Here is a 27,500-nt window from a genome sequence, read left to right as displayed (position 1 = left end):
CTCGTTGCAAATATAGGACACTGTTATTAAATATAGAGAGAGACATGAACAACTAATAGAACAGCATCTATCCACTGAGCTTTGGAATTGGCATTTGAGGACATAAAATGTATATATACTGATGCCTCAGGGTTCATGAGGTGGCTGGTCTTTCAGTGAGTCTTGAGCTGTGATATTGGCTGAAGGACAGCAGCTACTGTTGGGGTGGGGAAAAGAAAGAAAGACAGAAGGAAAGAAAGAGAAAGAAAGAAAGGAAAACAGGAAGGAAGGAAAGAGAAAAAAAGAAAAGGAAGGAAAGAAGGGAGGGAGGAAACTTTGTTTTTCTCTTCTGACTCTGAGACCATGTTTGATCCAGTGAGAGGAAAGTTCCTCTGTGGAACTGGAACAATTCACTTTATCTTCTTCACTTCTCTCTAGGCCCAGGTGCCAGTAGCAGGTCTTTTGAGGTGACCCAAACTGGCCAAGTTCATGGATGCTTCAGTGTTGGGTGATGACTAGCACGTGAAATATTTGGGTCTCAGATGCTTACATGATGCCCTTTCCAGGGACATTTCTTCCCTTCCTAGGATGATGAAGTGGGTATATGTAGATTTGTGGGTGTGCTTGAAGGGCATCCCACTTCAACCCCCAATGACTTGGCTCAGAGATTTCCTTCTAATGAAGTTTCCCTCCAATAAACCCACTCTCTTTCAAAAGGGCCAGACCTATCTGGTGGAAACAATAAGGCTTAGCAAAGATAGGGGGAAGGGTAGGCCAGGTAGGCAGCCTCCAAGAGCACACAAGGATGGCGAAGTAAAGTCTGTATAAATGGACGTATTTTAAATGCCCCCCAAAAATCAATTTCTTTAAGGACTGTACATAGATGAGCATGTAGTGACAAATCAAATGGAGACTTTTAGTGTAAAGAACTCAAATCTCCAGTGGATTTAGAAGGGGAGTAGCAGGCAAGGTAGGCACACAAAGAAAAGGGGGGTTGGGATATGTAGGTTGAGAAATTTAAGACTTTTTCCTTGTGTTCACAAAAGCTGAGCCTTTAGTTGTTCTGTGGACACCAAAATAAATGGAGTTAAAGGGCTCATCCAGGATTTGAAGCTGGGACCTCTCAAATCCTAAGCCAGGATCATACCCCTAGACCAAGGATGGGGACCCTGTGGTCTTACTCATGTCCTAGACCAGCAAGCCAAGTCCAAATAAATGTACCCACCCCACCTTGGCCAACTTTTCCCCATCTTCTCAAGAAAGTAATATTTGTTTTGGATTAAGGAATCCAAATGTAGATTCTCAGCACAATCTGTAGATCCAAGATTCACTGACTACACTGCCATTTCCTCCCAGTTCAGGGATCTTTTAGCCTGGAAGCACTTAGTTGTCTTACAGTCACCTAATAGACTTCGAGTAATTTACTAGTAATTCAGGCATTTGTCAACATCCAGTCCATATGGAAAAGCTACCCTCTTCTCACTTCTTAACTGCTTCTGTCATTTCAGATCATCAGGAAACTGAGAATGGGAATTCTATGACTTCATCTCCTAAAATATGTTTGCCCTTGGATGCCACTTCTCTCTACCTTTCTCAGGGGAATAGTGTGTGTGTGTGTGTGTGTGTGTGTGCTGGTACTCTTTCTCCACCAAAGAATTCACCTATCACCTACAACTGAGGCAAGTCCCTTGCAGATTGTAAGGTCTTTCACACTTATCTAAACTGGTTCTCAAAAAGCCCAAATAAAAAGGGATGGCGTTTCAGGTACAGGTGACAAACTGCTTTATTACACACAGCTGGTGGATAGTAAGGCAGTGTATCTTTTTAGAGGGTTCTGATACAATCAGTCCCGAGACGCTATCCAGTGTCCTTCCCTGAATTCATCTCTGCCACCCCCCAATTTTCTTATCCTCCTTATTTCCCCAACCCATATGACAAATAGTATTTTTTAGAGAGGAAAAAAAATCAGTAGAGTTGATTGATACTTTTTTAAAAAGTTTGAAAACATGCTCAATGTGTAACAGCTGTGTACTTCCCACCTTTACAGAGGAGGAGGTTGGGGATATCTTCTCCCATATTTTCATTGAAGTCCTGCTTGATCGTATAATTTTGTTATACTTACTTTTGATTTTTTGGTGTCTAGTTTTTCCAGTTTACAGTGTTGTAGTTACTGTGTATATTGTTTTCTTGGTTCTGTTTAAAATACTCAGCATTAGTTCTTATAGATCTTTCCATGCTTCTCTGTTTTCATCACACCATCATTTCTTATAGCACAGTAAAATATTCCATTACATTCATGTATCCCTATGCCTTTTTTTTTTCAAGTGTCAACATCCTTCCAGTCATCTAGGCTCACAACCTAGTTGTCATCCTGGACTCTACTCTTCGCCCCCTTCCCCATATCCAGTCAGTCATCAAATCCTATTAATTTTTACTGTCTCAACTTCTCTCCTATAGGTCCCCTATCTTTCTATGACACTGCCACAATTGTGTTGAAGACTCTTATGTCCTCAAGCCTTGACTATTTCTATAATCTTCTGGTTGGTTTCCTGACACAAGTCTCTCCCCATTCAAGTACATCCTCCACTCATCTGTCAAATTTATCTTCCTTAATCACAGGTCTGACTATGTTTTTCTCCACCCCCATTCAGTAAAGTTTACTGGCTCCCTATTACTTCCAGGATCATATATAATATCTTCTGTTTGGATTTTAAAGCCCCTTATAGGTTGGCTCTCAAAGGCCTTTCCAGTCTTTGTCTACTTTATTATCTTTCACTTATTTTGAGATCCAGTGACACAGGCTTCCTTCACAGTTCCTTGCAGAAGACACTACTTATCCCAACCGAATGAATTTTCATGTCCCCAATGTATGGCACTCTGTCCTTATCACACCTTATCACAGCCTCCTGACCTCACTGGATTCCTCCAATGCTTCAGAAAGAAGCCTTTCCTAATCTTCCTTAGTGCTAGTGCCTTCCCTCTGAGAATATTTCCACTTTATATCTTGTTTGCACATAGTTGTTTGCATGTTACATTACATTTTGAGCTCCTTGAGGGCATCTATTTTTTTAAATGTTTTACCAAGAGAAGCTCTCAATATCAAAGCAGGTTGTTGGATCTAAGAGAGTGAAATTGAGAGGTGGGATGAAAGAAGGGACTGTGTGAAGTAAGAGTGAAAAGGGAGCAGTGGCTAGTAGTAAGCACTTTGGGCTACCCAGGAGCGCAGTATCCTATTCTACATTCCGACTGCACAAGAAATTCAGGGAAACATTCTTTTTGAACACTAGTGGGAGAAGGTGGGGACTAGGAAGGAATCCAAGTTGGATACATCCTGTCCTTCTCTTTCAAGGATGATTGTCCTGCAGATGCCAGCATGTCCAGGGAGAGGGTGAAAGCTAAAATCTTGTGCATAGCTGCCTCTGGGCTCTTCTGATAGCTTTCAAGACTAGGCTGGGGCCAATGGAAGGAAAAGGTGTTAGTGGCAGAGAGAGCAGCAAGGCTCTGGAGTGGCCTGCAAACTCTGGCTGGCATTTGCAGAGCTGAGAGCAGCATGAGACTCTCAAGGCTGAGGTCCCACAGAGATTTCTGCCAGCTGGTTGGGAGTACTTCACCATCACCGCGTTGGCATCAAAAAACTACTCCAGAGGCCAGGGAAAGAAAGAGCAGAAGCCTTGGTCTCAGAGAGACCGTCCCTTTGCTACTTGAGCTACTTTGTTCCCTGGATCTGCAGTCAATGTGAAAAGGCCCCAAGAGTTAGACATAAACAAATAGATACCAGAGTGGCAATGACCTAAATTAGTCCAGGTAGCAAGACATTTGAACAAAAAATTAGAGAAAAAAATTTTTGTTTTTTGTTTTTTTTTTTGATTTTCAATTTGAAATATGCTCCTTTCAAGTAAGTTTCCGTAGTGTAGTGGTTATCACGTTCGCCTCACACGCGAAAGGTCCCCGGTTCGAAACCGGGCGGAAACAGCTTAAAGTTAATTTTTCGTTCAAGAATAGGATCAATCACTTTCTAATTTGGAGTAGGCGGAGGATTATAAAAGACTTGTTCTGGCGAGGTCCTACTCTGAAGGGTTATGGAGATTATTCACGGACTATCTCCGGTCATATTTTGAAGTAGGTAGATCAAGAAGAAACTCCTGAGTGGAGCTTGGAATAGACACTATCTTCATTAATGGTCTGACAACTATTGTATTTGATGGATGAATTCTTTGACCTAGAAAAAGTTTTGGTACACGCTTGATTTCCTTGGGCTTTCCCCCTCAAGGCGGGAGAGAAGTGGTATCCAAGGTCAATCTCACTTTACAACATTAACTAATGTAATTCTCAGGCCTGGTTTGTTTCCTGGGGAAACTGGGATGACAATTAGGAACTCTCAAGTGAAAGCATTTTTTTCCTTGGTATAGATTTTAACCAAATGCTTAAGACAAAGTCTTGAACTCTGATCAAAGCTAGAACAAATCATATCTCCAGAGAACCTGGGATGAAGCATATTGCTTACCTCCTGATTTGAGTCCTGATGGACTCAAGATGAATATGTATGTATGTATGTATGTACACATACACATATATGCACATATACATACATATATGTATACATACATAAATACACAAACACTATGGCTAATGTGTGGGTTTGCTTGGGAGGAGGACACAGGAGGTAACCAACAGTGATTTAAAAAAAAGTACCATTGAATCTTTTTTTTTTTAATGTACAGGAAAAAACAGAAGTAAGTTCACAGTGATGCACAGACAAGCAGGATAGTTTTGGAAATAAAGCATGGAATTTAATAAGTTTTTTTTTAAGCAAAGGAGATTCATAGTTCAATATTACAATTGGAGAGGTAGGGATCTATGAGTATGCAACATTGCAAGTAATGTCAAATTAAAATGATATGTTGGTTAGCTTTGCTGAACTTTTTTCTCCATATTTTTATTTGTTTATTGTTATAAGGGATGATTCACTGGATAGGGGAAACATAACTTTAGAAATCAAGTTTCTGAAAAACAAGTAATAGCAAATAAAACACTTAAATTTTTTTTCAAAAAGGAGGCAAAAGAACCAGAAACAAAAGAGGGTGCATTTTTTCTCTCTCTAAAAAATATACTGTTTGCTGTAACGGGTAGCTCTAGGGAAGAAGAGAAGGAGAGGTACATGATATACCACAGTGATGTAAGAAATGGAAAGCAATGAAAAAAAAACTTTTTAAGGAGGATGAGGCTATTGAGAAATTGCTATAGAATACCTTGAAATAATAAGAAATGGCAAATATGAAGAGTTCAGAGGAACATAGAAAGATCTGTATGAACTGATATACAGTGAAATCAGCTGCAGGAGTCAGTGACCAAAACAAATGTAAATGCAAGATCACTAAAAGGAAGCCAAACTCTGAATAACACTGGAAAACTGGTGGTTCTGTAGAATAGACATGGACATATTCCTCCTTCCTTTGAAAAGAGGCAGGTAGACAGAATAGAGAATATATTATCAGACTTAGGAACTATAATGGAGGTTTTGGCATATGTGTGTACATACATGCATACGTTTTATATATACATATGTGTACATATGTACATATATATATATATATATATATTCTTGTCACAAGTGTGGGGTCCTTCTCTGAGATCTTTCTTCTCAACTCCTGTTTGAACTGGCAGGTAGGGTCCCCAGAGGACTTCTGACTACTTCTCCTCTCAGAATTCTTAGGGTAAGTCTGAGGGGCCGTGGTCTCCAGTACTTGATCTCCAAAGCATCAATGTTTCCATTAGGTAGGACTGGCCCCTTCGGAGGGAGCTAAGTTTATCAGAAGACTGGTTCATTGAACTATGAGGCAAGTCAGTAAGAGCCGGAAAGAAACACCTTTGGAGTAATCTCACAAACACACTGGTACCTGCTTCATCATCCTAGGATGGAAGGAGATGTGCCGGAAAAGGCTTTTTATCAGCTCCTTCCTCCCAAGTCTACTGAAGATCTAAATATATACAGTAAAATACACCGTCTGAGTTTCCTCAAAATAAACGTGTGCCATCGAGAATAGGATTTTCTAGCCTTTCCAAGATCTGACTTTAAGAAAGTAGTATTAAAACTTTTTTCTCTTGTGGCACTGATATAGGCATTTATTGAGGTAATCTATAGAAAGCCCATTGTAAACCTTAAAATTCTATATAAGTATTAGCTATTATCCTTGCCCTCAGTCAGTGCCATATCTGCTCAGCACGGATTTTTTTCCACGGAGGGTCTTTTGAGACAGACTGGGAAGCAATCAGCAACTGTTGGAGAGGAACAAAGCATTTGCTCACAAGGAGACCTCGATGTACGATCCCAGCGGAGAAGAAATAGAATTTGAAATGGAGGGAGAAAGAAGGGCCGGCAAACTCCATGCAAGGTTTGGTAGCCTTTTGGGATGCATCTGAAGGTCTAAATCCCCACATCTTTCCTGTGCAAGTCAACTCTTCCTTCCCAATTTTCCTGCAGTGTGGGCAAGCGTTCAAAGTCTGTGGATTCGAGGAGTAATAGTTTCCGATATGTCCAGTCAGTTGATTGCACGTTTGCCAGTCTTCTTTGACCAGGTGTCCATTATCGGTTCTTTATGAAATCAGGCGGGCTATGGGAATTGTTTATGTATGGCTTAGCAACTAAGCGTATCTCGATAAGCCTGCGGATGAAAGAAATGAAAATTTGAAATAAAAAGAAACGGAAGCTAGCTCTCTTAAGTTTAATTAAGTGAAGAGGAAAGAGAGAGCGTTGCCACCCGGCTTGGTAGCGTGCCGTGATCGTATAGTGGTCAGTACTCTGCGTTGTGGCCGCAGCAACCTCGGTTCGAATCCGAGTCACGGCAGTCTTTATTTTTCTCCCTTCGGTTTTCTACTCATATATTTGAAAGTTAGGATAATGATTCATCGCGATGTCTGGTCGGTAGTTGTCTTTTTTCAACTTCTCATTTTCCCCCATCGCTATCCTAACTTCATTCCTAGCTAGCTGACGCCATCGGGAGCTAAGGATGATCTGTACATCCTGAGTCAAACTCAAGTGGAGGTACTGGAATTCTCAGATGGTGGATTATTGATTATCGATGGATTATGACCCATCAGACAACTCAAAATAAAATCCTATGAGCTTTTACCTCAAACAAGCTTTACTAATCACAGTTTAGGAAAAACTTTTCCAGGATTTACATCTCAAACTTAAATTTATCCTAATGTAAAAAGCCAATCATTAGAGATTTCTATACACTTGCAAATTCTCAGCAAGCCATACATAACCCAAACAAGCTTTTTGACCAGTTTACACACTAAAACAATAACTATCAATAGCCAAATTATTTTAGTGGTGACCAAATTATGAAAGTTGCTTGACATAACTGATACAGAAAATTCACCAGTTTGAAACTTGAAAGGAATCCATTACCACTCAGGTGACTTCAGTTTTGTTAAATGCACTTCCAAATTACTTTACACAGAGAATCAACATCTCATCATTAACAGTTAAAACTACAAATTTAAAAGAGTGTGCTTACCCAAGTTCAGAGGCCAGCTTCTTTACCTTGAGCAGAATGTGCTGAACCTGGGTGATGCTTCCAGGCAAAGGTTGCCCTAGAGCCTAAGGCCATTGCCAGGGGAACCCACACTGTAGCTGCTGCCCCTCCCCCCTCCTTCCTTTCCCAGGTGGGGGAGGGCAAAGTCAAAGGTGAGGGGTAAAGAGTGAAACTCTCTTCTCCTATGAGGGGTGTTAACAGACACCCTTTTGACTCAAGGGAAGGGAGTGACCAGGTTGTACAGGTGTTTCAAAACTCCTTAATGATCAATCACAAAACCTCCAGAATATGCCAAGATATTTTTAGCCATTCTAACTTTTCCTGTACCTTCCATGAAGGAGGATTCAGAGGTGCAGAGGGAAGCGAGTAAGTAAGCCTCAGGGAACTAAAAAGCAGCTGCAGTTCTCCCCAATTCCCTAGCTCCGAGGGAATTAACAGAGTTAAACATACACTTCCGGATAAGGCATCCGACCTTGTCCTCTATGCTTTGGAAGGTATACCCAGGTCCATGGCTTTGAGCCGACCCAGTGGACTGAGAGCCTGAGAACATCAGGCCGAGTGAGAGACAGCCTCGTAACTGTCTGCCCGAAAAGCACCTCCAAGCCTTGATGCTTGGAGAGCAACCCTAACTGCAGAGCAAGAAAGGAGGGGAGGGGATAGGCTTACATGTCTTCCAGTCTTGGCTGGAGAAGAACTTGGGTTTAGGCAGTTTCCCTGCACGGGCCACCAAAATGATGTGGTTTAGGGGCTCAGGGGTCCTGGTACCCCAATGTCACGACACGCGGGTCCTGGCCGAAAGAATTCGACCCAAGCCTTCTTTCAACTAAAGACAAGGTTTATTAGAACACCTGTCACAATGGGCAGACTCTTAAAGAGTCTGAATATTAGTAAACTATTGGCTAGATTATAAAAATCTGAGCAGTGGCTAGATTATAAGAATACCAGCCATGGCTAGATTATAAGAATCTAAACCTGGGGTTTGTTTTTCCCCTAGAGGGCAGTAGCAACTCATTAAGGTACAGGAGTATTCAAGGAGCCAAAGAAGAGGAATGTAGAGGGGAGCAAACGTGAAGACAGTAGCAGGCCCCAAGCTTGATAAGAGTGTGGCTCACTCCATTCTGTACCTGATGCTCTGCTTGGTTTCAACTTCATGGTACAAGATGCTCCTACCAGATTAACCTCATAATGTCATGTAGTCTCACCACCATGCTGCTAACTCAAGCATTGACTGATAGCACTACCTCCCTCAGCCTTTTCTCTCCTCTGGTTGGAGGGCAAAGGACCAAACTCCTTCCAATGCCTTCCTCTACAAAGGGAAAAAACTGAACTTTTTGGTTTTCTTCACTACATCTGCTGCTCTGCCTGGTTTCAAGTCAATGGAACAAGATGCTCTTGGGCTGGTACCCCTGGTTCCTTCCTTCACTTTCTTGTTTCCTTTTATGTGTTGTCGTCCCCCCCCCCCCCCCATTACATTGTATGATACTTGAGGGCAGGGATTCTCTTTTTATTAAATTGTATCCCCAATGCTTAGCATAGTGCTTGGCACATAGTAGGAGCTTAATAAATGTTTGTTGGATTGGATTAAAGAGGGGAAAGTAGTAAAGCGGAAATGTTTTGGGCTACTGTGGCTACAGGAGTGGTCCTTGGGCTATGCGGAGTTCTCCTCAAGTGAATAGACAGTTTTGGCAACTGCAGCTTGGCTGCCCTGGAAGGCAGGGGCTTGAAGGTACATATCCACGAAGGAATAAAAAAGTCAGGTAATAACATCTTGTCCCTAGAGTATTTTTTTTTAAGGAAGATGAGACAAGAACGATGCAGGGTGGAATGGAAAGAGAGGGATTTTGAGGCATTTGAGGATTTCTGTGGCTCGTTCACTTCTTTGGCTCTTAAAGTCGAGTTAAGTCCCTGAAGGCCAGCGATGGAAGCATATTCTATTGCTCATCATTCATACTGCTTGCCCTTTTGTGCTCCAGAGTTCGACCAAAACGAATTAATCCTTGCCCAGCAACAGTCCCTGCACCTTTGCTGCTGGCGGAGTTTTGTTTGTGCAGACTGCTGGGCTTGTTATATGGTCCCTTGTGTTCTTGAATTCCTGCCTTGGTCACTATAGAACAAGGCTAAATATATCTCCTCTAATAAGACTTTCCCCAATACTTCATATTTGTAATGCCCTTCTGTCTCTGGCTGTACACAGCCCATGGTTTTGAATCTCTCTAAAGCACTCATCCTGTAATATTTAAGTGACTGCATCTTCTTTTCCGAGGAGATTGTAAGGTCCATTGAGGGAAGCAGAGGAATCATACTTGCAACAGTTTCTCTCTCTCTCATTCTCTCTCTCTTTCTCTCTCACACACACTCAGAAATTATTGAACTTTTACTAAGTTGTGATTAAGTGAGCTAGTGAGAGTGCAAGTCTAAGGGAGTGAACGGAGAAAAAAAATAGATGTTCCAAAGGGAGAAAAAGGAATATCTCTATCTCTCTTATATAGTTACATCACGTTTGGGGCATTCCAAGTTTGATAATATGCAGGACTGGATAAGGGGGGGAAGTTGTCTATCTTTAGATCTTTGGGCAAACAGACCTTACTGTTGTCTTTTGTGTATGAAGAAAAAACTCTCGCCCAACGTGGGGCTCGAACCCACGACCCTGAGATTAAGAGTCTCATGCTCTACCGACTGAGCTAGCCAGGCTGACGTCCCCAACTGCTTGCAGGAGTTTTAAAATTATCAAATAAGTCCCCTGTGTACATTTTCAATATTGTAGGTTTCAATACATTTTTAATGACCGTCTTGTGCCACTCTTTCCTAAATCCTTAAATAAATCCGACAAAGATCAACCCCAAGTGTTAAGGGCTTTTCTCACCTTATCTTGAAAGCACTAGAACATTAATCGAGCACAAAACTTATGCTTATTCAAACTATCTCAATGTTTATTCTCTTGCTATACCCTCACCGCCACCCCCATCCTTACCCTGAAATATTTTGCTTTCCTTTCGAGGTGGCAAAAAAACAAAACAAAAAAAATTGAGTAACATCAGACTAGAGGCCCCTTTGGTTTTTGAAAGGCTAAATTTTACGATCTTGAGATTACGACCTCCGGAAACTCCTGGGCATAGATAGTCCGGTACCCCAAAGCCCTGAGTCTTCTCCAAGTGTTCTCATCACAGCTCATGTAAAGCAATGTTTGACAACATAAAACTGAACATCTTAGAGATATGTTAGAGGAGATTTTTTTTTTTTTACTTTGTTTCAAATTTATGAGAAAGAATCTAGGCGATTGGAGACCCTGGGTTCTTGGTCTTATCTCAGTTACACCTGTTCTCTGTTAAATAATGTCCTATGAATTGAATGTTCTCTAAACTGATTACTTCTCCCTCTCCCATATAATTTCCACTTCAAATGACCCATTTTTTTTTGTTGATATGCAGTATTTTATGAGGGATCGCCATTTATTTTCCCTCTCTCGTTATCATCTCTGTGTATGTGTGTGAGCATGTTAGGAATATCACCTTCTGAAAAGATCTCCAAAACCACGCCGAAAAGTTTGAAATTGATGGACAAACATTTGAAACCAATGGCAAAAAGACACTTCAATAGGATTGAACCCGTGGGATTATTTTTCAGTACAGTTCAAACAAAGTAAATGAAATCAAACAATGTTTGTAATTTGAAAGAGATATTGCTTACTAGTAGTAAGCTTGACTACTGCATAGTAGATGGTTAATAAATGTTTATTGACTGACTAACAATATCATATGGGGAGTGGGAGACATGTGAAGAACTATCTTTTTTTGGTTGCCTCTTCTAAAGCTGCCATCTTATCAATCAACCAATAAATATTTATTAAACACCTATTATGTGCCAGGCACTGTGCTAAGCACTGGGATATAAGAAAGGGGAAAATTAGTCCTTGCTTTCAAGGAATTTATAATCTAATGGGGGAGATAACAAGCAAACAAATATGTATTTATATGTATGTACATAAATATCAAGCTATATAGAGGATAAATAGGAAATAATTAACAAAGGGAAGGCACTTTGATTAAGAGAGGTTGGGGAAGATTTCCTGTAGAAGATGAGATTTTAGTTGGAACTTAAAGGAAGCAAGACAGGTTAGTTAGTTAATTAATTAGGAGGGAGGGAGAATATTCCAAGCATGGAGGATAGCCAGGGAGAATGCCTGGAGCTGAGAGATGGAGTGTCTTACTGGTGGAACAATTAGGAAGCCAGTATCACTGGTTTGAAAAGTACATTTTATGGTAAGACTGAAAAGATATGAAATAGGTGGTAGGTTATGAAGGATTTTGAATGCTAAATGATGTATTTTTTATTTGTTGCTGGAGGCAATAGGAAGCCACTGGAGTTTACTGAATAGGGAGAGGTGACATGATTGGACTAGTGTTTTAGGACTAACACTTTTAGTGGCTGAATGGAGGATGAATTGGATGGGTGAAGCAGACTCACCGGGAGGCCTTTGTAATATTCAAAGTATAAGGTGATGAAGGCATGCACTACTCACATGGCAGTGTCAGAGGAGAGGAGACCATTTGGAGAGATGTTGCAAAGGTGAAATCAGAAGGCCTTGGCAACAGTTTGGATGTGTAGGTTGAGAGATAATGAGGAATCCAGGATGACTCCTAGGTTTTGAGCCTGAGTGGAGGTAGCTCTTTATGGTAATAGGGAAGGGAGAAGGGTATAGGAGAAAAGATAATAAGTTCTGTTTTAGATGTTTTGAATTTAAGATGTTTACTGGGCATTCAGTTTGGGATGTCCGAATGGTAGTTGGAGATGTGAGATTAGAGGTCAGCAGGGATATTGGGGCAGGAAATATAGATTTCTTACTTGGATGGAAAAAAAACAGGGAGTGGGAGTATACCCCAGAAATTCTTTTACTATTACTATGCACCCAGTCCTGTGTGCTAAAATTATAACATCTATTATTTAAGTTCCTAGATGTCTTATGCTGGAATGCTCTCCCACTTCACATAAAGCTTTGGAATGTCTAGCTCTCTTGAAGACAGACTCAAATTTGATTTTAAAAAATTCCAGGAAAACTGGAATGCAGTTTGGAAGAAATTAGATTTTAGACCAACATCTGATGACATAAATAAAAATAATTTCCAAATGGACACATGACCTAAATATAAAAGGCTACATTGTAAACAAATCAGAGGAGCAAGGAAATCAACTTTCAGATCTATGGATAGAAGAGCTCATCACTATAAAAATGATAGAGAGGATCATACAAGTGAAATGGACAATTTTGATTATAAAAAAAATTTAAAAGCCTTTTGCATGAATGAAACAAAAGGAATAAAAATTAGAAGGGAAATAAGAACAGAGGAAAATCTTTGAAGCAAGGTTTTTTTTTTTTAAATAAAGGTGTCACATTCAAGATATATTAGGAATGAATTCAAATTTAAAAGACTAAAATCCATTCCTCAATAGATAAATGGTCAAAGGTTATCAAAAGGCAGTTTTCAAAAGAAAAAAAATCAAGTTATCAACAACCACATGAGAAAATGCTCTACATTATTAATAATTAGAGAACATATTGTGGTATGTGAATGTAATGGGTTATTATAGTACCATAAGAAATGATGAATGGGACAATTTTGGAAGAAAATGGAAAGACCTCTTGTGATATCTTCTAGCGTCCTTCCCTACATTCAGATGCCTTAAACCTTCCCTGGTTTCCAGTTTGAATGCTTCTGTAACTCAAATGATCCCAGCCCTTTGAATGTCTCCATGGCTACCCCTACCTCTTCTACTTATCTGTTAGAGTCCTATATTATTCAGAATAGTTTGTTAGCTCCTGAGGGTCTAAGAAAGAGTAAGAGTAATTTTGAATTATAGACGTCTAATCGGCTCAAAGCAGTCCCTAATTACTCTCACTCAAAAGAGTCATGCTGTTTCCGCCCGGTTTCGAACCGGGGACCTTTCGCGTGTTAGGCGAACGTGATAACCACTACACTACGGAAACTAGCTTAAAAAGAACGCATTTCAAATTGAAAATGAAAAAAAACATTAAATTTAAAATTAAAATTAAAGGAGGCTCTTGAAAAAGTTCAACTAAGACAAGTCAAAACATTTTTCTCTGTGTCTCTCCTATCAAAATATTTTGTCTCCAGACTTGAGTTTTGAGGAACTCATGCCTATTCCTATCTACTTCCTCACTAGCCCTTTCCTTATCAGTCCAAAAGGAGCCCCAATCTTGGCGGCTACTGCTATCTCCTATCCCTTCCGAGGCAAGCCTGGGTTAGCCTGCCACTCTCTGCTCTAGATCCTTGCTGTCCCCAAGTCCCCCGCAGTCGCCGCCACCCTCGAGTGCCACCTTCACGGATCCTCTTTTCCTTGTGCTTTCTCTATGAATCCTGGCCTAGTAGTCTCATTCTTAGAAGAGCCGAGAGTCCTGCATAATGGGACTTCGGTACTGGAATCTGCAGGACAAATGTCCTTTGGACTACAGGGCTAGGGCATCCTAGTTGCTTCCCTCTGGGATCAGTGGGTCTGGACCTCACTTTCGCCTGCTGCTGTTCTTGGGAAAACTTTCACTGGATTTGCTGCTGTGAGGGTCGGAAAGTGGGGTAGCATTAACCTATGCTTCGCAGCTAGGCCACGACGGCGCTAACCCAGAAACACTGACTGCTAACTACAAACCACTGCTCATTTTCCACATCCTTCTTGATTCCCAATTCCCAACTCCACCCTCACCGTCCCAAATGTTGTCATGTCAACTCCTTTTAGTGAACCTCTTTGTAGGGGAAACCTAATTTTGGAGACTTCTGGATTTGGACGGATTGGGATTTCCTTCTTTTCCCTAAAGTTGGATTGCCCAACTGAATTTGTTAGGGGTGGAGTGAATTGAGTCTCTAATCCAATGATTCCCCACTCCTCAACAGCTAATGAAAACACCTAACGGGCCTTATAACAGAGCAAGGAAATATAGATGCGTTAGGAAAGTTGTATTTTGCCTGAAGAGTTTGTAAGGACAGCAGGCCTTTGGTTAATAGGAATGCTGTCTAAACCACTACAAAGCTAAGGCTGCATGCCCTGGAGTGAGTCGAGGCATTGCTGAAGCAGCAATCAACTTTGAGGAATGTGACCCCTGTTCTCTACGGAGAGACGGAAGAGAGGGAATTTCTCTCGGCTCCTCCTCCCTTCCGTTTGGCGCTTCACATCCAGAAGCATGGCTACTTACTTAAGCTCAGAAAACCAACATCCATCAGCGAGCAAGAGATACAATTTCACTATCTCCCTCTCCTTCCCACTAAATATACACAGAGTAAATGGGCTAGAAATCGCTTAAATGGTCTTGGATCTGTATCAAATGAGAAGAGAGCGGTCTGTGACAGATTCACACTCCGGCAGTTTGAGAGTCTAGTGGGAGAGAAAAACAGACGCAGGGAGCCAAGTCTGTCTAGCAAAGACGCTTCGAAGGAGATGTTTTCTTGAGACGGAGGGCGGGCAGCAAGGTGAGGACTCCAGGAGAGAAAGACCATGAGGTCCCGCAGTGTCGAGGACTGGATTCGTTTGTACCTTACTATCAGTTTGCTCTTTCCCATTCATCCCACTGACTCTGAGTGTTTATAGGAGAGTACGCTACAAGCTGCCAGGTGGAGTGCGTATATTTTGCAGTTGATTGGTCCTACTTTACCACCATGGTAAATGCTTTGAGCTAATTATATCTATTGGCTGACTGTTAGGAGAAGCGTCGCGCGCGGCGGCCCCTTCCCTCCCCCAACACTTGTCTTCTCTCCTCTTCCCCCCCCCCCCACCTCCAGGGTGAACTATAGCTTGACGAGTGCGGATACACAGAATACCCTTAATTGCCTGGCGAAGTAGTTACCCCGCTGGGGACCCAACCTTCAAGGTCTTGTGTCAACAAGGGCGGTAGCTCTCAGAGAGTACGTAGTACCTGGAAGAGAGGGAAAATAATCATGACAATGTACAGGTAAGGAGAGAGCATCGGATTTGAGAGAGGTAGAGAGCAGAAAGGGAAAACTTTGTAGTTTTATTCTTTGTGCCTCGGAGGGTTGTGATTTTCCAAATAAGACCTAGCCTCTCTAATCTCCCACCCTCAAGAAAAAAAATTTGCAAAGACTTTACAATGACTAATGAAAGAACCTCTCAATCAAACCAGAATAAAACAAACAAACAAACAAATGGAAGATGGGCTGACAGGTAGACGAGGTGGCCGAGTGGTTAAGGCGATGGACTGCTAATCCATTGTGCTCTGCACGCGTGGGTTCGAATCCCATCCTCGTCGCGTTTCCTTGGTTCCTAAGGTTTTGATATTTCTACGTCCTCAGCCTACTTATATCCTTGCAACCTCACCGTCCTGGATTAGTGGTAGCAAATTTTTCTAAGGGAATTTTGTACAAAGGCCCTAAAGAACCCAGGCTCTTCCATTCTTCTTTGACGTGGAAATTATACGTTCCTATGGGGGCCATCTCCAGTCTTCCTGATCTATATCTTGTCCCTGGACCTAGATGGCTCCAGAAGAGAAAGGGAGGCTGGTGACTTTGCACAGCTCTCCTTCACTGAGATTCAATTCACATGTAAGTCATGGAGTCATCTTCCTGAGGTCAAGTTCCTCTTTGAGAACAAAGGACAAACACATACGCCTGCGTGCACTTCTTCAGTGTCAGTGTCTGAGGAAGTCTAAAGGATGCCACAGGGGGGAAAAAAGACTATTCCAAGAGCACTTGGTTAAAATCTTCACCTCTGTGCTTCTTAGACTCTCCAAATAATTTTTCAATGTCTAAATTTCTGAGCCTTTGGTCAAAAGGTATTCGAAAGTGGATAGGCGTAACGTAGGGAGAAAGGATTGCTGGAAGGGGTGGGTGACTGGGGATCAGTGTTTTCGAAAGCTATGTGCTAGCATAGAAAGGTGTATGAGGTACTGGGAAGCTTGAAAGCGTAGGTGTATCAGAGGGAGAGGCAAGAAATTGGCTTAGTTCGAGAAAATTTTGGGCTGTAGCAAGTCTCCTAGATTAGGGCACGTAGTAAACAATTCATTTATGTGGAAAGAATAAGCAGACACACAATCACTATGTCTTGAAAAAATGGTATTAAACAACTGTTCTCCGGAAGTAGTCGTGGCCGAGTGGTTTAAGGCGATGGACTAGAAATCCATTGGGGTTTCCCCGCGTAGGTTCGAATCCTACCGACTACGTTTCTGAAAGTTGCTGAGGCTATAAGTAGGAAGGTCAGTTTGTCTCTTTATGTGTTTCTTCTAACATACATGCAGAATCGGTCCTCTGGGAAAGATGGCAGGATGGGAAGCTTGGGAAGAAAAAAAAACTTCAGTGAGAAAAAGAAAAATTTAAACTTTGATTTAGTGTACACTTTAAACCTTTGATAAAAAGGCATATCAGTATGATTGGCCATGTAGTAAAATGTTTCAGTACAGTTCAAATAAGGAAATGAAATTAAACCTTTTTTTTAAATAATTCAAAATGGAGATGTCTTATGGTAGTGATGCGGGCTGGAAAATACTTCACCCTTTGCCATTCTTAAAAGTGTCCCTTTATACTTTTATGGGGAAGCAGGTGGCAGAGTATATGCTAGCAATTCTTTGACTTTGGGTATGCTCCCTCCTCTCTCCTGATGTGATGTTCACTATTTAAGTCCTCATCTGTGCTCCATTCCCTACCTCTAGAATGCTCTCTATTCTTACCTCTGACTTTGGAATGTTAGTTCCTTTGAAGACTGAGGTGAAGTGACCCTTCATACAAGAAGACTTTCCTGATTCCATCCTGCCATCTTTCCCAGTTTTGAATCCTCCCTTCAAATTAATTTGATGCATTTTGTATTTATTTATCTCTGCACAAGTTGATTTGCCATTGGATTTAATTTAAATTGAAATAATTTGAGAATTATTGGCACAATAGTTCTAGGAGTGGCATCGATTCCCAGACCATCTTGCTTTCAGCTCAGTCTTTACAGTTGTCATATGGGGAAACAACCCCTGTGGAGAAGGCACCAGTTATCCCCACCAATTTTCAATCAATAACTACATACGGCAGCCTATCCAAAGCAGCAAGGCACCCTAAGGGAGAGAGAGGAGGAAACATGACAGACAAGTCATCATCACCACCAGCTGGACCTTCATCTCCCCTCAGATTCTGATGTAGACAGCACAGAACCCTAAACCCAAGAGCCTTCTGAATAACATTGCTTCCAGCCCAGTGACCTCAGCCATAATGCTGGGAAGCAATCCCTGTGGAGATGCACCCTGGCAACTGATCCTGAAGGTTATTGCTACTGGAGAAAGTTTTTGCCTCCAGAATCCTCAGCACTTTCAAATGGCTCAACATCAGAAACCTGTATTTTATTGGTGGAAATGACATTAAAGAAGGGGCATTAACATCTGCTTAGGGGCTGAAGCCTAAGAACCATGGGATTTTCCCATCTTGTAGCTTCGTCATCTGTTGCCTCCCCCATTAGAATGTGAGCCCTTTGAGAACTGGGACAGTCATTCCAGTTCTGTTTGTGTCTCCAGTGCTTAACACAGTACTTTGAAAATAGTAAGCACTTAATAAATGTTTCATTCATTCATTCATTCATTCATTCATTCATTCATTCATTCATTCTCTTAATAGGATATCAGCTCCTTGAGGTCAGGGACTATTTAATTTTCATATCCTCAGCACCTAGCCCAGTACCTGACATGTACAGGTACTTTAAATAAATTCTTGTTAATTGTTATATCAAAAAGCCTCTCTTATTAGTTATTGCCAGCGTTCACCCCAAGTAGTCATTCCTCTTTTTAACTCATACATTAGTAACCAGATCTACTATGTGTGCAGACAACATTGCCTTGCTCTCTGATGCAACCTCTCTTGACTGACATCTGAAACATTTGGGGATTTAAGGGAGACCCCTATCTTAAGAGGCCAAGGCATGTGCCCCTGCATTTTACCATTACATCTCACTTTCTCCTTTAATCAAAATTCCATATCTTCTCTCCTTTTATTGTAAATCCAGGACCCTTGGGAGGGGGGGGAAAGCAGTAAAGTTGTTTGAAAAATGTCCCTCTCTAATCCTTATTGATTATATGAATGATACCTAACTTCTCACTCTGTCTCAGATGACCAGCAGATCACTGCTGAATAGAGACATCACTGGCTCAGGGCAAAGTTGGTTCAATTAATGATGAGTTAATATTTATGTGTTACTTTAAGGCTTACAAAGCATAATACACATACCAGTGCATGTAATATACATATATATGTCAATATATTATTGGATGTAGGTAGCAGCACAACAAGGGACATATTTTAATTCTACTTCCATAACTCAAGTATTTTCAAAGGAAGAAAATTCTATTCTCCATAGTACATGGGTGTTTATTTTTGTGTGAGGGGGGAATCAGATGGACTTTTTTCTTTACAGCAAATGTTCAAAGTCTTCTGTGGGCATAGGAGGAGTTTGATAGGAAGCCAGAATGTGGGCAATGAAGGGAGAGAAATATCAATCATCTCTAGGCAGTACAAAGGCTTCATCCACACTCTGGGAAATCAGTTAAGTAGCAGAAGAAGAAAAAATATGAAAATAAAGGAGGTTTCCCCTCTCTAGCATTCATGGGGGCAATGAGAATTCCAAGTGAGAATCGTATCAGTACAGCAGATTTATTATCAATGTCTTAAATCCCCAGGACTTTGGTGTACCCTTTTATAGAGAAAACTTCTTGAGGAAAATGTATGTGAAAATAATACATCTTCTAGCCAAAGCTGATTAGTCTGGGCTGGTTCTTGGGAGTCCTGAACCAAGGGTACCAACAGCTGACTGTGAGTTTAAGAGAAGACCCCAGGACAAAAAGGTTAGGAAAGAAATGGAATTGACTTAAAACAGTTGATATCGGTGGAGAATAATTATGTGTAAAATAAGTGGAGGTAAATATGTATCTAAGATACAGCTCTAACATTTTACAAAATGTCCACATATGTTATAATTGAAAGATATTCCACTCTAAAAGGAAAAAAAGGATGGTTTTCTGAAAAATTCAGTTACATGAACCATGGAAAGGTTCAAAGTGTGTAATTAGGAAAAATCTTAAGTGGAAAATCAGGAGAATGTCTTAACTATGGGTAATCTGAGAAACTAGCATGTAGAAGTACCTGCCTACATACTCTCCTGGCAGATGTTGTAATTGGGTTCTTTGTTCCCTTTGTAGGATTCTCTGAACAGCTACAGACATTCATATACTCCATTCCTTGATAGTACTGGTTTTTAGACTGAAGATTACAAGCAGTGGTTGAGGTTTGGGATGATTTCAATATTAAATGGCAGAAATTCTCCCCATAATCGCCTCTTTGCATCCACTCAACCTGAGCTGGGAATTCTTTTCTTTTTCCGTTTTGCTTGTCCTCTCTCCCTCACAGTTCCCTCATTTAATGGCATAGACGAAAGTCATAGACAATGGACACGTTTTTAATAGCAATAATACCTAGTTCAAAGGCACAGACCAGTATTAAGTAAAGCAGAACAGTATGCTGTCCGACTCGAAGCCAGGGGATGGTGCTTGGACAGGCCCTGGAGACTCTCACCTGGACTCCTAATTCCTCTCTTCACCTGAAGCTCCTGGCTCGTTCTCACCTCTCAGCTCCTCCTCTCTGGTCTCTTGCTCACCTTTTCCTCAGTGTTTGCCAATAAGCGCTTCTCTCTGAGGTTTTTCTGATTCCAGGCCAGCACTTCATCCTCTGCACCATCCCTGAGGTGAGTCTGCCTCTTTGATCTTACCTGGTGGAAAAATCAGGACTGAGAAGAAATAGCAGGAAGGGTTGACCACGTAAGCAAGCCTCCCAGGGCACACAGGAGGAAGGGCCTTTCTTTAAAAACGAACGTGCGGTATTTTCAATGCCAGAAAAGCATTTCCTCAAGGCTCGTAAGTAGGTGTTGATCTGTGAAGTGAAGTGGACACTCTGAAGAGTCTCAGGTGGACAGAGCAGGGGGCTACTGAGCCAGGTAGAGGAGCAGTGAGTGCATAAAGGAAGAAGGCTAGGGTGGGATGTGAAGGCCGGCAAATTCCAAACCTTTCCATTACACACAAAACAAAGGTCCTCTTTTCCTTGGGCTCTCAAATGCCGAACCTTGAGCCGTTCTGTGGCTGCCAAAAATTTAAAGGGCTCGTCCGGGATTTGAACCCGGGACCTCTCGCACCCTAAGCGAGAATCATACCCCTAGACCAACGAGCCGAGATACAAGAATGGGCAAAAGCCTTCCTCCTCCTCCTCTTCCTCCTTTTTCCCACCCCTATACTTGCTACACTTACTCCAAACTCCGAAACAACAGTCTTCTCAGGGAACTCATAGTCTCTCCCGATTAACGAATCCAAGGGCGGACTCAGCACCACTCACAGATGCAACATTCGTCCACTACGGGCGAATCTTTATCCCAATCCAGGGGACCCTTACCCTAAAAGCACCTAGTCGGTCAAGACTAGAGAGTCACCAAACACACAGCGGCACCTAATTTGGGCACTTTGTCAACGTGCGCACGGAGGCGGGGGGGGGGGGGGGGGGGGGGAGGTTTTGAAGGCCTGCCCCTGAGGGCTCCTACCTGTAATTCCAGTTCCCCAGGAAACGAGGAAGGAAAATTACACGATTTCATCTTGACCCTGGAATCTACCCCACGCCTCTCTAACTTTCCCAAGAGATTCAAAGGCGTGCTCACGTTGTTTTCTAAGCCAAACATTTCACTCCTTCACTGACAACAGACTGGTGCCCATTTTCAGGCCTTCCACTATTAGCTAGACTGACCCTCAGAAAACACAGATGAGGGTGGATGGCATTCCGAGAACAGGGGACAGACAGCCTGTGCTATTGTACCCAGTCGGAGGACAGTAAGGCAGTGGCGTCCCACTTACAGAAGCTTAGGGCAAGAACTCCTGAGATGTGACCTGCGTCCTTTGCTGAACTCATTACCTTCTCCCCAAAACTTCCCCTTTCTAATTACCGCCGAGGGCACCACATCCTTCCAGTCACTCCAGCTCACAACCTCACATCCTCGACTCCCCCATTCTCTGTGTGTATGTGTGTGCGTGTTTCTGTCTCTGTCTCTGTGTGTCTCTGTCTCTCTGTTTGTCTATCTCTGTCCACAACCAATCAATTCCCTCTGTAACAGGTAAAAGAGATTTTACCTGTGTAACATCTCTCTTATGTGATCTCTTCTGTCCTCTAAAATTCCCATCACTCTGCTGCTGGTCCTCATCACCTCACCTCCTGACTTGCTAGTCTTTGTGCACCTCGGACCGTCCATGTACTCTGAGATCCAGCGGCCTCCTTGGCAACCTTTCCCGATTCCCTTCAATGCTGCTAACGCCTTCTCTCAATCGATTGTCTCCTCAATTCATCCGGTATGTGCGTTGTTTGCATACATAGTTGTTTTCATGTTGTTTCTTCCATAAGACAATGAGCTCCTTGAGGACAAGGACTTTTAAAATAATTTGTTAATTTTTAAATTTTTTATTTTTTTCCCCTTTCTTTGCCTCCCTAGCACTCAGAACAGTGACTGGCACATAGTAGGCCCTTGATTGTTAACCGCACTTCTGGGCTCTACACAAGAAACCATTCCTCCCTGAAAGCGTTCCAGATCTACAGAACTAATAGGATTCTGTTAACTCCTCAAATGATCATTCGAAGATTTCCTTTGTCCTCTATGGCTCTCCGAGACCTTCTCTTCCGTTTGTCTGTTCATGTCCTCTACCGCGCGGCATAACGTGAGCAAGCAATCTCCTTGTGGCCAGAGAATGCGTTGTTGGCGTCGAGGATTCAACACAGCAAGGCTTTGCACACAGTTAGTCCTTAAGAACACCTAGAATTGAATTCCACTGTCCATCTTTCCTTGTTTCGCCCCCCCCCCCCGGGTTCTTCCTTTCAGCTTTTTGCTGGTGTGGTCGGCTGCGAAAAGCCAGCGCGTTTTGTCTCATCCAAAAGGGAGAAAGGGCATGTTTCCGCCCGGTTTCGAACCGGGGACCTTTCGCGTGTTAGGCGAACGTGATAACCACTACACTACGGAAACCCCTCCGTACTGCTGATTGCCCAAGTAAGGCTCTTGAAGAAATTGAAACAGTTCACATCAAAAACCTTACTTCTAGCTCAGAGTAGCACTGTAGCTCAGAGTAGCACTATGAGTCCGGAATGCCTTCACAGAAAGTTTCACTTGAGTCAGGCTTGAAAGGTTTTGGAGAGGCAAAAAACGACCGGTAAAGCACTAAGTAAATTCAGGGATGTTGAGGGGTAGAAATCTCAGTTTCAGATAGAAATCATTCTCTCCTAAGGCCTAAGATGTCTTGGTCTCGTTGGTTATTTGGAATCAACAACTACACCTAAAATGAGGAAAGGAGAAGATTGTGACATTTCCCCGTCTGAGGGCTTCATCATGATAGAGAGGCTCGTGTAGGCAGTAGGGTGATGCTTTGTCCAAATCTCACAGGTTGTGGGGGCCTTCTTTTTCTCTCCCGTCGGTATAACCTTGGGAGCAAACCGCAGGTAGCCCATCTTGGCTTTTGTCTGACCATCTCCACAGACATATCAGAAATTCTGGTCACTAGCCAGAGTGCTGAGCAGAAAGAGGTTTATTAAGTGAATCCCTGAGAAAGGAAAATCTGATCTCTAACGAGTACTGTTCTGGGAGCTACAGGAGATACACAACTCTGAAATAAATACAGAAGGTTCAGTTATTTTGGAGCCAGAGCTTGGTAGCAAGAGCTGCTTTAACTTGTTCTTCTTTCCTAGCCAGCTTCCTTCACAGTCCCCACAACTCACCACGGTCATTCTTGACTCGTTTTGCTACTCTAAAGGCACTTCTCTCCATCTATCCAAATCTGCAACCTTTAAAAGGCATTTGTAAAGCTCAAATTGCGCGTCCTCTGTGAGTTTTCCTAACCCACATTGTCCAGTGCAACTCTGGGCTAGAGACAAGGTTTTTGATGTGAATTGTCTCAATTTCTTCAAGAGCCTTACTTGGGCAATCAGCAGTACGGAGGGGTTTCCGTAGTGTAGTGGTTATCACGTTCGCCTAACACGCGAAAGGTCCCCGGTTCGAAACCGGGCGGAAACATGCCCTTTCTCCCTTTTGGATGAGACAAAACGCGCTGGCTTTTCGCAGCCGACCACACCAGCAAAAAGCTGAAAGGAAGAACCCGGGGGGGGGGGGCGAAACAAGGAAAGATGGACAGTGGAATTCAATTCTAGGTGTTCTTAAGGACTAACTGTGTGCAAAGCCTTGCTGTGTTGAATCCTCGACGCCAACAACGCATTCTCTGGCCACAAGGAGATTGCTTGCTCACGTTATGCCGCGCGGTAGAGGACATGAACAGACAAACGGAAGAGAAGGTCTCGGAGAGCCATAGAGGACAAAGGAAATCTTCGAATGATCATTTGAGGAGTTAACAGAATCCTATTAGTTCTGTAGATCTGGAACGCTTTCAGGGAGGAATGGTTTCTTGTGTAGAGCCCAGAAGTGCGGTTAACAATCAAGGGCCTACTATGTGCCAGTCACTGTTCTGAGTGCTAGGGAGGCAAAGAAAGGGGAAAAAAATAAAAAATTTAAAAATTAACAAATTATTTTAAAAGTCCTTGTCCTCAAGGAGCTCATTGTCTTATGGAAGAAACAACATGAAAACAACTATGTATGCAAACAACGCACATACCGGATGAATTGAGGAGACAATCGATTGAGAGAAGGCGTTAGCAGCATTGAAGGGAATCGGGAAAGGTTGCCAAGGAGGCCGCTGGATCTCAGAGTACATGGACGGTCCGAGGTGCACAAAGACTAGCAAGTCAGGAGGTGAGGTGATGAGGACCAGCAGCAGAGTGATGGGAATTTTAGAGGACAGAAGAGATCACATAAGAGAGATGTTACACAGGTAAAATCTCTTTTACCTGTTACAGAGGGAATTGATTGGTTGTGGACAGAGATAGACAAACAGAGAGACAGAGACACACAGAGACAGAGACAGAAACACGCACACACATACACACAGAGAATGGGGGAGTCGAGGATGTGAGGTTGTGAGCTGGAGTGACTGGAAGGATGTGGTGCCCTCGGCGGTAATTAGAAAGGGGAAGTTTTGGGGAGAAGGTAATGAGTTCAGCAAAGGACGCAGGTCACATCTCAGGAGTTCTTGCCCTAAGCTTCTGTAAGTGGGACGCCACTGCCTTACTGTCCTCCGACTGGGTACAATAGCACAGGCTGTCTGTCCCCTGTTCTCGGAATGCCATCCACCCTCATCTGTGTTTTCTGAGGGTCAGTCTAGCTAATAGTGGAAGGCCTGAAAATGGGCACCAGTCTGTTGTCAGTGAAGGAGTGAAATGTTTGGCTTAGAAAACAACGTGAGCACGCCTTTGAATCTCTTGGGAAAGTTAGAGAGGCGTGGGGTAGATTCCAGGGTCAAGATGAAATCGTGTAATTTTCCTTCCTCGTTTCCTGGGGAACTGGAATTACAGGTAGGAGCCCTCAGGGGCAGGCCTTCAAAACCTCCCCCCCCCCCCCCCCCCCCCCGCCTCCGTGCGCACGTTGACAAAGTGCCCAAATTAGGTGCCGCTGTGTGTTTGGTGACTCTCTAGTCTTGACCGACTAGGTGCTTTTAGGGTAAGGGTCCCCTGGATTGGGATAAAGATTCGCCCGTAGTGGACGAATGTTGCATCTGTGAGTGGTGCTGAGTCCGCCCTTGGATTCGTTAATCGGGAGAGACTATGAGTTCCCTGAGAAGACTGTTGTTTCGGAGTTTGGAGTAAGTGTAGCAAGTATAGGGGTGGGAAAAAGGAGGAAGAGGAGGAGGAGGAAGGCTTTTGCCCATTCTTGTATCTCGGCTCGTTGGTCTAGGGGTATGATTCTCGCTTAGGGTGCGAGAGGTCCCGGGTTCAAATCCCGGACGAGCCCTTTAAATTTTTGGCAGCCACAGAACGGCTCAAGGTTCGGCATTTGAGAGCCCAAGGAAAAGAGGACCTTTGTGTGTAATGGAAAGGTTTGGAATTTGCCGGCCTTCACATCCCACCCTAGCCTTCTTCCTTTATGCACTCACTGCTCCTCTACCTGGCTCAGTAGCCCCCTGCTCTGTCCACCTGAGACTCTTCAGAGTGTCCACTTCACTTCACAGATCAACACCTACTTACGAGCCTTGAGGAAATGCTTTTCTGGCATTGAAAATACCGCACGTTCGTTTTTAAAGAAAGTCCCTTCCGGCCTCATTTCTAAAATATATAGAAAATTAAGTCAAATTTATAAGAATATACGTCATTTCCCAATTGATAAATGGTCAAAGGACATGAACAGGAAATTCTCAGATGAAGAAATTAAAGCCATCTATAGTTATATGAAAAAATGCTCTAAATCACTATTGATTAGAGAAATGCAAATCAAAACAACTCTGAGGGACCACATCACACCTAATGACAAAACAAGAAAATGATAAATGTTGAAGAAGATGTGGGGAAATTGGAACACTAATGCATTGGTGGAGTTGTGAAGAAGATGTGGGAAAATTGGAACACTAATGCATTGGTGGAGTTGGATCCAACCATTTTGGAGAGCAATTTGGAACTATGCCCAAAGGACTATAAAAATGTGCATACCCTTTGACCCAGTAATAGCACTTCTAGGGCTATATCCCAAAGAGGTCATACAAATGGGAAAAGGATCCTCATGTACAAAAATATTTATAGCAGCTCTTCTTGTGGTGGCAAAGAATAAGAAATTGAGAGGATGCCCATCAATTGGGGAATGGCTGAATAAGTTGTGGTATATGAATGTAATGGAATACTATTGTGCTATAAGAAATGATGAACAGGCTGATTTCAGAAAAACCTGGAAAGACTTGTATGGTCTGATACTGAATGAAGTGAGCAGAACCAAGAGAACATTGTACACGGTGACAGCCAGGTTGTTCAATGACTAATATTGATAAACTTAACCCTTTCCAGCAATACAAGGATCTAAGACATCTCCAAAGGCCTTGTGATGGAAAATGCTATCTACATCCAAAGAAAGAACTATGGAGTTTGAATGCAGATCGAAGCATACTATTTGCTATTTTTTTCTTCTGTTGAGTTTTGTTTCCTTTTTCTGGTGGTTCCTCCTATTGGTTGTAATTCTTCCTTACAACATCACTAATGTGAAAATATGTTTAATAGGAATGTATATGTATAACCTATATCAGATTGTGGGCTGTCTTGGGGAGGGAGGGCGAGGGAGAAAAATTTTAAACTCAAAAGCATATGGAAATGATTGTTGATAAATCAAAAGAAATAAAAAACAAAAAGAAAGGCCCTTCCTCCCTTTTGTGTGCCCTGGGAGGCTTGCCTACATGACCGACCTTTCCTATTATTTCTTCTCAGTCCTGATTTTTCCATCGGGTAAGGCTGTCCCCTGATCAAGGAGGCAGACTCACCTCAGGGATGGTGCAGAGGATGGAGTGCTGGCCTGGAATCAGAAAAACCTCAGTTCAAACGAGGCCTGAAATGCTAGACATATGATCATGGGCAAATTACTGTGGTGATAAAATAAATATTAGTAAAGTCCTTTCCAATTTTATCATCATCATCATCATCTTGCAAACTTCGAGTCAAGTCAGTGGAGGTTGGAGGAGACACCTTTCAAGCACTTGAACAAACACACGGGCACACTCCATTCATCATCTTGTAAGCGGAAATGTGTACCAAGAAAAGTAATTCTGGCAATTTCTGAGGCTTGATAGCTCTAAATATTTCAGATGCCAGCCACCAACCAGGACAGGAGTTCACTTTCCTTGAATTTGACCAACACAGAAACTCAGGATAGACCAGGCTTGCAAGGAAGTGAAGAAGATAAAGTGATGTGTCCCATTTCCTTAGAGGATATGCTTCCCTCTCATTAGATCAACAATCATAGGCTGCAGAGGCAAGGAGAGAGGATCTTTCTATCTTTTTCTTTCTTTCTTTCTTTTTTTCTTTCTTTCTTTCTTTCTTTCTTTCTTTCTTTCTTTCTTTCTTT

At 42.5% G+C, this 27,500-nt stretch overlaps 10 non-coding genes across 10 annotated transcripts; 6 read left to right on the top strand and 4 right to left on the bottom strand.

Annotated features, from left to right (window-relative positions):
* Positions 1-3,878: 3,878 nt before the first annotated feature.
* On the top strand, positions 3,879-3,951 carry TRNAV-CAC. The gene has a single exon. It is a non-coding gene; the product is annotated as a tRNA-Val (tRNA).
* A 2,801-nt stretch (positions 3,952-6,752) lies between these two features.
* On the top strand, positions 6,753-6,824 carry TRNAH-GUG. The gene has a single exon. It is a non-coding gene; the product is annotated as a tRNA-His (tRNA).
* Positions 6,825-10,138: 3,314 nt separating this feature from the next.
* TRNAK-CUU lies at positions 10,139-10,211 on the bottom strand. The gene has a single exon. It is a non-coding gene; the product is annotated as a tRNA-Lys (tRNA).
* A 3,219-nt stretch (positions 10,212-13,430) lies between these two features.
* TRNAV-AAC lies at positions 13,431-13,503 on the bottom strand. The gene has a single exon. It is a non-coding gene; the product is annotated as a tRNA-Val (tRNA).
* A 2,204-nt stretch (positions 13,504-15,707) lies between these two features.
* On the top strand, positions 15,708-15,789 carry TRNAS-GCU. Its single transcript has one exon. It is a non-coding gene; the product is annotated as a tRNA-Ser (tRNA).
* An 826-nt stretch (positions 15,790-16,615) lies between these two features.
* Positions 16,616-16,698, top strand: TRNAS-AGA. Its single transcript has one exon. It is a non-coding gene; the product is annotated as a tRNA-Ser (tRNA).
* A 3,952-nt stretch (positions 16,699-20,650) lies between these two features.
* TRNAP-AGG lies at positions 20,651-20,722 on the bottom strand. Its single transcript has one exon. It is a non-coding gene; the product is annotated as a tRNA-Pro (tRNA).
* Positions 20,723-22,474: 1,752 nt separating this feature from the next.
* TRNAV-AAC lies at positions 22,475-22,547 on the bottom strand. Its single transcript has one exon. It is a non-coding gene; the product is annotated as a tRNA-Val (tRNA).
* A 968-nt stretch (positions 22,548-23,515) lies between these two features.
* On the top strand, positions 23,516-23,588 carry TRNAV-AAC. Its single transcript has one exon. It is a non-coding gene; the product is annotated as a tRNA-Val (tRNA).
* Positions 23,589-25,340: 1,752 nt separating this feature from the next.
* TRNAP-AGG lies at positions 25,341-25,412 on the top strand. The gene has a single exon. It is a non-coding gene; the product is annotated as a tRNA-Pro (tRNA).
* Positions 25,413-27,500: the final 2,088 nt, after the last annotated feature.

Source organism: Vombatus ursinus, unplaced genomic scaffold (assembly GCF_900497805.2).
Source record: "Vombatus ursinus unplaced genomic scaffold, bare-nosed wombat genome assembly UNPS02009173.1, whole genome shotgun sequence".
Lineage (NCBI taxonomy): Eukaryota > Metazoa > Chordata > Mammalia > Diprotodontia > Vombatidae > Vombatus > Vombatus ursinus.
This window is presented reverse-complemented; position numbering and strand designations above follow the sequence as displayed.